This window comes from Scyliorhinus torazame, chromosome 10 (assembly GCF_047496885.1).
Source record: "Scyliorhinus torazame isolate Kashiwa2021f chromosome 10, sScyTor2.1, whole genome shotgun sequence".
Classification (NCBI taxonomy): domain Eukaryota; kingdom Metazoa; phylum Chordata; class Chondrichthyes; order Carcharhiniformes; family Scyliorhinidae; genus Scyliorhinus; species Scyliorhinus torazame.
In genome coordinates, this window is record NC_092716.1 from 125,664,884 (window position 1) to 125,674,680 (window position 9,797).

Genomic DNA, 9,797 nt, shown 5'->3' on the forward strand with positions numbered 1-9,797 from the left:
ACTCTGTGACTGGGAGACTGACTCTGTGACTGGGAGACTGACTCTGTGACTGGGAGACTGACTCTGTGACTGGGAGATTGACTCTGTGACTGGGAGACTGACAATGTGACTGGGAGACTGACTCTGTGACTCGGCGATTGACTCTGTGACTGGCAGACTGACTCTGTAACCGAGAGACTGACACTGTGACCGGGAGATTGACTCTGTGACTGGGAGATTGACTGCGTGACTGGGAGAGTAACTCTGTGACTGGGAGACTGACTCTGTCACTGGGAGACTGACTCTGTGACTGGGAGATTGACTCTGTGACTGGGAGATTGACTCTGTAACTTGGAGAGTGACTCTGTGACTTGGAGAGTGACTCTGTGACTTAAAGAGTGACTCTGTGACTTGCAGAGTGACTCGGTGATGGGGAGACTGACTCTGTGACTGGGAGATTGACTCTGTGACTGGGAGATTGACTCTGTGACTGGGAGATTGACCCTGTGACTTGGAGATTGACTCTGTGACTTAGAGATTGACTCTGTGACTGGGAGATTGACTCTGTGACTGGCAGATTGACCCTGTGACTGGGAGGGTGACTGTGACTGGGAGATTGACTCTGTGACTGGGAGATTGACTCTGTGATTGGGAGATTGGCTCTGTGACTGGGAGAGTGACTCTGTGACTGGGAGATTGACTCTGTGACTGGGAGATTGACTCTGTGACTGGGAGACTGACTCTGTGACTGGGAGACTGACTCTGTGACTGGGAGATTGACTCTGTGACTGGGAGATTGACACTGTGACTGGGAGATTGACTCTGTAACTGGCAGATTGACTCGGTGATGGGGAGACTGACTCAGTGACTGGGAGATTGACTCTGTGACTGGGAGATTGACTCTGTGACTGGGAGATTGACCCTGTGACTGGGAGGGTGACTGTGACTGGGAGATTGACTCTGTGACTTGGAGATTGACTCTGTGACTGGGAGATTGACTCTGTGACTGGGAGACTGACTCTGTGACTGGGAGACTGACTCTGTGACTGGGAGACTGACTCTGTGACTGGGAGACTGACTCTGTGACTGGGAGATTGACTTTGTGACTGGGAGACTGACTCTGTGACTGGGAGACTGACTCTGTGACTGGGAGACTGACTCTGTGACTGGGAGACTGACTCTGTGACTGGGAGACTGACTCTGTGACTGGGAGATTGACTCTGTGACTGGGAGACTGACAATGTGACTGGGAGACTGACTCTGTGACTCGGCGATTGACTCTGTGACCGGGAGACTGACTCTGTGACCGGGAGACTGTCTCTGTGACCGGGAGACTGTCTCTGTGACCGGGAGACTGACTCTGTGACTGGGAGACTGACTCTGTGACCAGGAGACTGACTCTGTGACCGGGGCACTGACTCTGTGACCGGGAGACTGACTCTGTGACCGGGATACTGACTCTGTGACGGGGATACTGACTCTGAGACCGGGAGACTGACTCTGTGACCGGGAGATTGACTGTGTGACTGGGAGACTGACTCTGTGACTGGGAGATTGACTGCGTGACTGGGAGAGTAACTCTGTGACTGGGAGACTGACTCTGTGGCTGGGAGACTGACTCTGTGACTGGGTGACTGACTCTGTGACTGGGAGATTGACTTTGTGACTGGGAGACTGACTCTGTGACTGGGAGACTGACTCTGTGACTGGGAGATTGACTCTGTGACTGGGAGACTGACTCTGTGACTGGGAGATTTCTCTGTGACTGGGAGACTGACTCTGTGACTGGGAGACTGACTCTGTGACCGGGAGACTGACTCTGTGACCGGGAGACTGACTCTCTGACCGGGAGACTGACTCTGTGACCGGGAGACTGACTCTGTGACCGGGAGACTGACTCTGTGACCGGGATACTGACTCTGTGACCGGGAGACTGACTCTGTGACCGGGAGATTGACTGTGTGACCGGGAGACTGACTCTGTGACTGGGAGATTGACTCTGTGACTGGGAGATTGACTCTGTGACTGGGAGATTGACACTGTGACCGGGAGACTGACTCTGTGACTGGGTGACTGACTCTGTGACTGGGAGACTGAGTCTGTGACTGGGAGACTGAGTCTGTGACTGGGAGACTGACTCTGTGACTGGGAGACTGACTCTGTGACTGGGAGACTGACTCTGTGACCGAGAGACTGACACTGTGACCGGGAGATTGACTCTGTGACTGGGAGATTGACTGCGTGACTGGGAGAGTAACTCTGTGACTGGGAGACTGACTCTGTCACTGGGAGACTGACTCTGTGACTGGGAGATTGACTCTGTGACTGGGAGACTGACTCTGTGACTGGGAGATTGACTCTGTGACTGGGAGACTGACTCTGTGACTGGGAGACTGACTCTGTGACTGGGAGATTGACTCTGTGACTGGGAGACTGACTCTGTGACTGGGAGACTGACTCTGTGACTCGGAGATTGACTCTGTGACCGGGAGACTGACTCTGTGACTGGGAGACTGTCTCTGTGACTGGGAGACTGACTCTGTGACTGGGAGACTGACTCTGTGACCGGGAGACTGACTCTGTGACCGGGAGACTGACTCTGTGACCGGGAGACTGACTCTGTGACCGGGAGACTGATTCTGTGACTGGGAGATTGACTGCGTGACTGGGAGACTGACTCTGTGACTGGGAGACTGACTCTGTGATTGGGAGACAGACTCTGACTGGGAGATTGACTCTGTGACTGGGAGATTGACTCTGTGACTGGGAGATTGACCCTGTGACTGGGAGATTGACCCTGCGACTGGGAGATTGACTCTGTGATTGGGAGACTGACTCTGTGACTGGGAGACTGACTCTGTGACCATGAGATTGACTCTGTGACTGGGAGGTTGACTCTGTGACTGGGAGATTGACTCTGTGACTGGGAGATTGACTCTGTGACTGGAAGACTGACTCTGTGACTGGGGGACTGACTCTGTGACTGGGAGATTGACTCTGTGACTGGGAGACTGACTCTGTGACTGGGAGATTGACTGTGTGACTTGGAGAGTGACTCTGTGACTTGGAGAGTGACTCTGTGACTTGGAGACTGATTCTGTGACTTGGAGAGTTACTCGGTGATGGGGAGACTGACTCTGTGACTGGGAGATTGACTGTGACTGGGAGATTGACTCTGTGACTGGGAGATTGACTCTGTGACTGGGAGATTGACTGCGTGACTGGGAGACTGACTCTGTGACTGGGAGACTGACTCTGTGATTGGGAGACAGACTCTGACTGGGAGATTGACTCTGTGACTGGGAGATTGACTCTGTGACTGGGAGATTGACCCTGTGACTGGGAGATTGACCCTGCGACTGGGAGATTGACTCTGTGATTGGGAGACTGACTCTGTGACTGGGAGACTGACTGTGACCATGAGATTGACTCTGTGACTGGGAGGTTGACTCTGTGACTGGGAGATTGACTCTGTGACTGGGAGATTGACTCTGTGACTGGGAGACTGACTCTGTGACTGGGGGACTGACTCTGTGACTGGGAGATTGACTCTGTGACTGGGAGACTGACTCTGTGACTGGGAGATTGACTGTGTGACTTGGAGAGTGACTCTGTGACTTGGAGAGTGACTCTGTGACTTGGAGAGTGATTCTGTGACTTGGAGAGTTACTCGGTGATGGGGAGACTGACTCTGTGACTGGGAGATTGACTGTGACTGGGAGATTGACTCTGTGACTGGGAGATTGACTCTGTGACTGGGAGATTGATCCTGTGACTGGGAGCCTGACTGTGACTGGGGAGATTGACAGGAAGTGTAGAAGATTGTAGTTTAGTCGGGCAGTATGGTCGGCACGGGCTTGGAGGGCCGAAGGGCCTGTTCCTGTGCTGTACATTTCTTTGTTCTTTGTTCTTTGTTTTGAGACTGACTCTGTGACTGGGAGATTGACTCTGTGACTGGGAGACTGACTCTGTGACTGGGGGACTGACTCTGTGACTGGGAGATTGACTCTGTGACTTGGAGAGTGACTCTGTGACTTGGAGAGTGACTCTGTGACCGGGAGATTGACTCTGTGACTTGGAGATTGACCTTGTGACTGGGAGATTGACTCTGTGACTGGGAGATTGATTCTGTGACTGGGAGATTGACTCTGTGACTTGGAGATTGACCTTGTGACTGGGAGATTGACTCTGTGACTGGGAGATTGACTCTGTGACTGGGAGATTGACCCTGTGACTGGGAGATTGACTCTGTGATTGGGAGACTGACTCTGTGACTGGGAGACTGACTCTGTGACCATGAGATTGACTCTGTGACTGGGAGATTGACTCTGTGACTGGGAGATTGACTCTGTGACTGGGAGATTGACTCTGTGACTGAGAGACTGACTCTGTGACTGGGGGACTGACTCTGTAACTGGGAGATTGACTCTGTGACTGGGAGACTAACTCTGTGACTGGGAGATTGACTCTGTGACTTGGAGAGTGACTCTGTGACTTGGAGAGTGACTCTGTGACTGGGAGATTGACACTGTGACTGGGATTATGACTCTGTAACTGGGCGATTGACTCTGTGACTGGGAGATTGACCCTGTGACTGGGAGGGTGACTGTGACTGGGAGATTGACTCTGTGATTTGGAGAGTGACTCTGTGACTGGAAGATTGACTCTGTGACTGGGAGATTGACTCTGTGACTGGGAGATTGACTCAGTGACTGGCAGATTGACTCTGTGACTGGGAGATTGACTCTGTGACTGGGAGATTGACTCTGTGACTGGCAGATTGACTCTGTGACTGGGAGATTGACTCTGTGACTGGGAGATTGACTCTGTGACTGGGAGATTGACTCTCTGACTGGGAGATTGACTCTCTGACTGGGAGGTTGACTCCGTGAGTGGGAGATTGACTCTCTGACTGGGGGATTGACTCTGTGACTGGGAGATTGACTCTCTGACTGGGAGATTGACTCTGTGACTGGGAGATTGACACTGTGACTGGGAGATTGACTCTGTAACTGGGAGATTGACTCTGTAACTGGCAGATTGACTTGGTGATGGGGAGACTGACTCTGTGACTGGGAGATTGACTCTGTGACTGGGAGATTGACTCTGTGGCTGGGAGATTGACCCTGTGACTGGGAGGGTGACTGTGACTGGGAGATTGACTCTGTGACTTGGAGATTGACCTTGTGACTGGGAGGTTGACTCTGTGACTGGGAGATTGACTCTGTGACTGGGAGATTGATTCTGTGACTGGGAGATTGACTCTGTGACTTGGAGATTGACCTTGTGACTGGGAGATTGACTCTGTGACTGGGAGATTCACTCTGTGACTGGGAGGTTGACTCTGTGACTGGGAGACTGACTCTGTGACTGGGGGACTGACTCTGTGACTGGGAGATTGACTCTGTGACTGGGAGATTGACTCTGTGACTGGGAGACTGACTCTGTGACTGGGAGACTGACTCTGTGACTGGGAGATTGACTCTGTGACTTGGAGAGTGACTCTGTGACTTGGAGAGTGACTCTGTGACTGGGAGATTGACACTGTGACTGGGAGGTTGACTCTGTGACTGGCAAATTGTCTCGGTGATGGGGAGACTGACTCTGTGACTGGGAGATTGACTCTGTGACTGGCAGATTGACTCTGTGACTGGGAGATTGACTCTGTGACTGGGAGATTGACTCTGTGACTGGGAGATTGACCCTGTGACTGGGAGGGTGACTGTGACTGGGAGATTGACTCTGTGACTTGGAGAGTGACTCTGTGACTGGGAGATTGACTCTGTGACTGGGAGATTGACTCTGTGACTGGCAGATTGACTCTGTGACTGGGAGATTGACTCTGTGACTGGGAGATTGACTCTGTGACTGGGCGATTGACTCTGTGACTGGGAGGTTGACTCTGTGACTGGGAGATTGACTCTGTGACTGGGAGATTGACTCTGTGACTGGGAGATTGACTCTGTGACTTGGAGATTGACCTTGTGACTGGGAGATTGACACTGTGACTTCGAGATTGACTCTGTAACTGGCAAATTGACTCGGTGATGGGGAGACTGACTCTGTGACTGGGAGATTGACTCTGTGACTGGGAGATTGACTCTGTGACTGGGAGATTGACCCTGTGACTGGGAGGGTGACTGTGACTGGGAGATTGACTCTGTGATTTGGAGAGTGACTCTGTGACTGGGAGATTGACTCTGTGACTGGGAGATTGACTCTGTGACTGGCAGATTGACTCTGTGACTGGCAGATTGACTCTGTGACTGGGAGATTGACTCTGTGACTGGGAGATTGACTCTGTGACTGGGAGATTGACTCTGTGACTGGGAGATTGACTCTGTGACTGGGAGATTGACTCTGTGACTGGGAGATTGACTCTCTGACTGGGAGATTGACTCTCTGACTGGGAGTTTGACTCCGTGAGTGGGAGATTGACTCTCTGACTGGGGGATTGACTCTGTGACTGGGTGATTGACTCTCTGACTGGGAGATTGACTCTGTGACTGGGAGATTGACACTGTGACTGGGAGATTGACTCTGTAACTGGGAGATTGACTCTGTAACTGGCAGATTGACTTGGTGATGGGGAGACTGACTCTGTGACTGGGAGATTGACTCTGTGACTGGGAGATTGACTCTGTGACTGGGAGATTGACCCTGTGACTGGGAGATTGACTCTGTGACTTGGAGATTGACCTTGTGACTGGGAGATTGACTCTGTGACTTGGAGATTGACCTTGTGACTGGGAGGTTGACTCTGTGACTGGGAGATTGACTCTGTGACTGGGAGATTGATTCTGTGACTGGGAGATTGACTCTGTGACTTGGAGATTGACCTTGTGACTGGGAGATTGACTCTGTGACTGGGAGATTGACTCTGTGACTGGGAGATTGAACCTGTGACTGGGAGATTGACTCTGTGATTGGGAGACTGACTCTGTGACTGGGAGACTGACTCTGTGACTGGGAGACTGACTCTGTGACCATGAGATTGACTCTGTGACCGGGAGATTGACTCTGTGACTGGGAGACTGACTCTGTGACTGGGAGACTGACTCTGTGACTGGGGGACTGACTCTGTGATTGGGAGATTGACTCTGTGACTGGGAGATTGAGTCTGTGACTGGGAGACTGACTCTGTGACTGGGAGATTGACTCTGTGACTGGGAGATTGACTCTGTGACTTGGAGAGTGACTCTGTGACTTGGAGAGTGACTCTGTGACTGGGAGATTGACACTGTGACTGGGAGGTTGACTCTGTAACTGGCAAATTGTCTCGGTGATGGGGAGACTGACTCTGTGACTGGGAGATTGACTCTGTGACTGGGAGATTGACTCTGTGACTGGGAGATTGACCCTGTGACTGGGAGGGTGACTGTGACTGGGAGATTGACTCTGTGACTTGGAGAGTGACTCTGTGACTGGGAGATTGACTCTGTGACTGGGAGATTGACTCTGTGACTGGCAGATTGACTCTGTGACTGGGAGATTGACTCTGTGACTGGGCGATTGACTCTGTGACTGGGAGATTGACTCTGTGACTGGGAGATTGACTCTGTGACTGGGAGATTGACTCTGTGACTGGGAGATTGACTCTGTTACTGGGAGATTGACTCTGTTACTGGGAGATTGACTCCGTGAGTGGGAGATTGACTCTGTGACTGGGAGATTGACTCTGTGACTGGGAGATTGACTCTGTGACTGGGAGATTGAGTCTGTGACTGGGAGATTGACCCTGTGACTGGGAGGGTGTCTGTGACTGGCAGATTGAATCGGTGATGGGGAGACTGACTCTGTGACTGGGAGAGTGACTCTGTGACTGGGAGATTGACTCTGTGACTGGGAGATTGACTCTATGACTGGGAGATTGACCCTGTGACTGGGAGGGTGACTGTGACTGGGAGATTGACTCTGTGACTTGGAGATCGACTCTGTGACTGGGAGATCGACTCTGTGACTGGCAGATTGACTCTGTGACTGGGAGATTGACTCTGTGACTGGGAGATTGACTCTGTGACCGGGAGATTGACTCTGTGACCGGGAGATTGACTCTCTGACCGGGAGATTGACTCTGTGACTGGGAGATTGACTCTGTGACTGGGAGATTGACTCTGTGACTGGGAGATTGACACTGTGACTGGGAGATTGACTCTGTAACTGGCAGATTGACTCGGTGATGGGGAGACTGACTCTGTGACTGGGAGATTGACTCTGTGACTGGGAGATTGACTCTGTGACTGGGCGATTGAGTCTGTGACTGGGAGATTGAGTCTGTGACTGGGAGATTGAGTCTGTGACTGGGAGATTGACCCTGTGACTGGGAGATTGACCCTGTGACTGGGAGATTGACTCTGTGACTTGGAGATTGACCTTGTGACTGGGAGATTAACTCTGTGACTGGGAGATTGACTCTGTGACTGGGAGATTGACTCTGTGATTGGGAGACTGACTCTGTGACTGGGAGACTGACTCTGTGACCATGAGATTGACTCTGTGACTGGGAGATTGACTCTGTAACTGGCAGATTGACTCGGTGATGGGGAGACTGACTCTGTGACTGGGAGACTGACTCTGTGACCATGAGATTGACTCTGTGACTGGGAGATTGACTCTGTAACTGGCAGATTGACTCGGTGATGGGGAGACTGACTCTGTGACTGGGAGATTGACTCTGTGACTGGGAGATTGACTCTGTGACTGGGAGATTGACTCTGTGACTGGGAGATTGACTCTGTGACTGGGAGATTGACTCTGTGACTGGGAGATTGACTCTGTGACTAAGAGACTGACTCTATGACTGGGAGATTGACTCTGTGACTTGGAGAGTGACTCTGTGACTTGGAGAGTGACTCTGTGACTGGGAGATTGACACTGTGACTGGGAGGTTAACTCTGTAACTGGCAAATTGACTCGGTGATGGGGAGACTGACTCTGTGACTGGGAGATTGACTCTGTGACTGGCGGATTGACTCTGTGACTGTGAGATTGACTCTGTGACTGGGAGATTGACCCTGTGACTGGGAGGGTGACTGTGACTGGGAGATGACTCTGTGACTTGGAGAGTGACTCTGTGACTGGGAGATTGACTCTGTGACTGGGAGATTGACTCTGTAACTGGCAGATTGACTCTGTGACTGGGAGATTGACTCTGTGACTGGGAGATTGACTCTGTGACTGGGAGATTGACTCTGTGACTGGGAGATTGACTCTGTGACTGGGAGATTGACTCTGTGACTGGGAGATTGACTCTCTGACTGGGATATTGACTCCGTGAATGGGAGATTGACTCTCTGACTGGGGGATTGACTCTGTGACTGGGAGATTGACTCTGTGACTGGGAGATTGACTCTGTGACTGGGAGATTGACTCTCTGACTGGGATATTGACTCCGTGAATGGGAGATTGACTCTCTGACTGGGGGATTGACTCTGTGACTGGGACATTGACTCTCTGACTGGGAGATTGACTCTCTGACTGGGAGACTGACTCTGTGACTGGGAGATTGACTCTGTGACTTGGAGAGTGACTCTGACTTGGAGTGTGACTCTGTGACTTGGAGAGTGACTCTGTGACTGGGAGATTGACACTGTGACTTCGAGATTGACTCTGTAACTGGCAAATTGACTCGGTGATGGGGAGACTGACTCTGTGACTGGGAGATTGACTCTGTGACTGGGAGATTGACTCTGTGACTGGGAGATTGACCCTGTGACTGGGAGGGTGACTGTGACTGGGAGATTGACTCTGTGATTTGGAGAGTGACTCTGTGACTGGGAGATTGACTCTGTGACTGGGAGATTGACTCTGTGACTGGC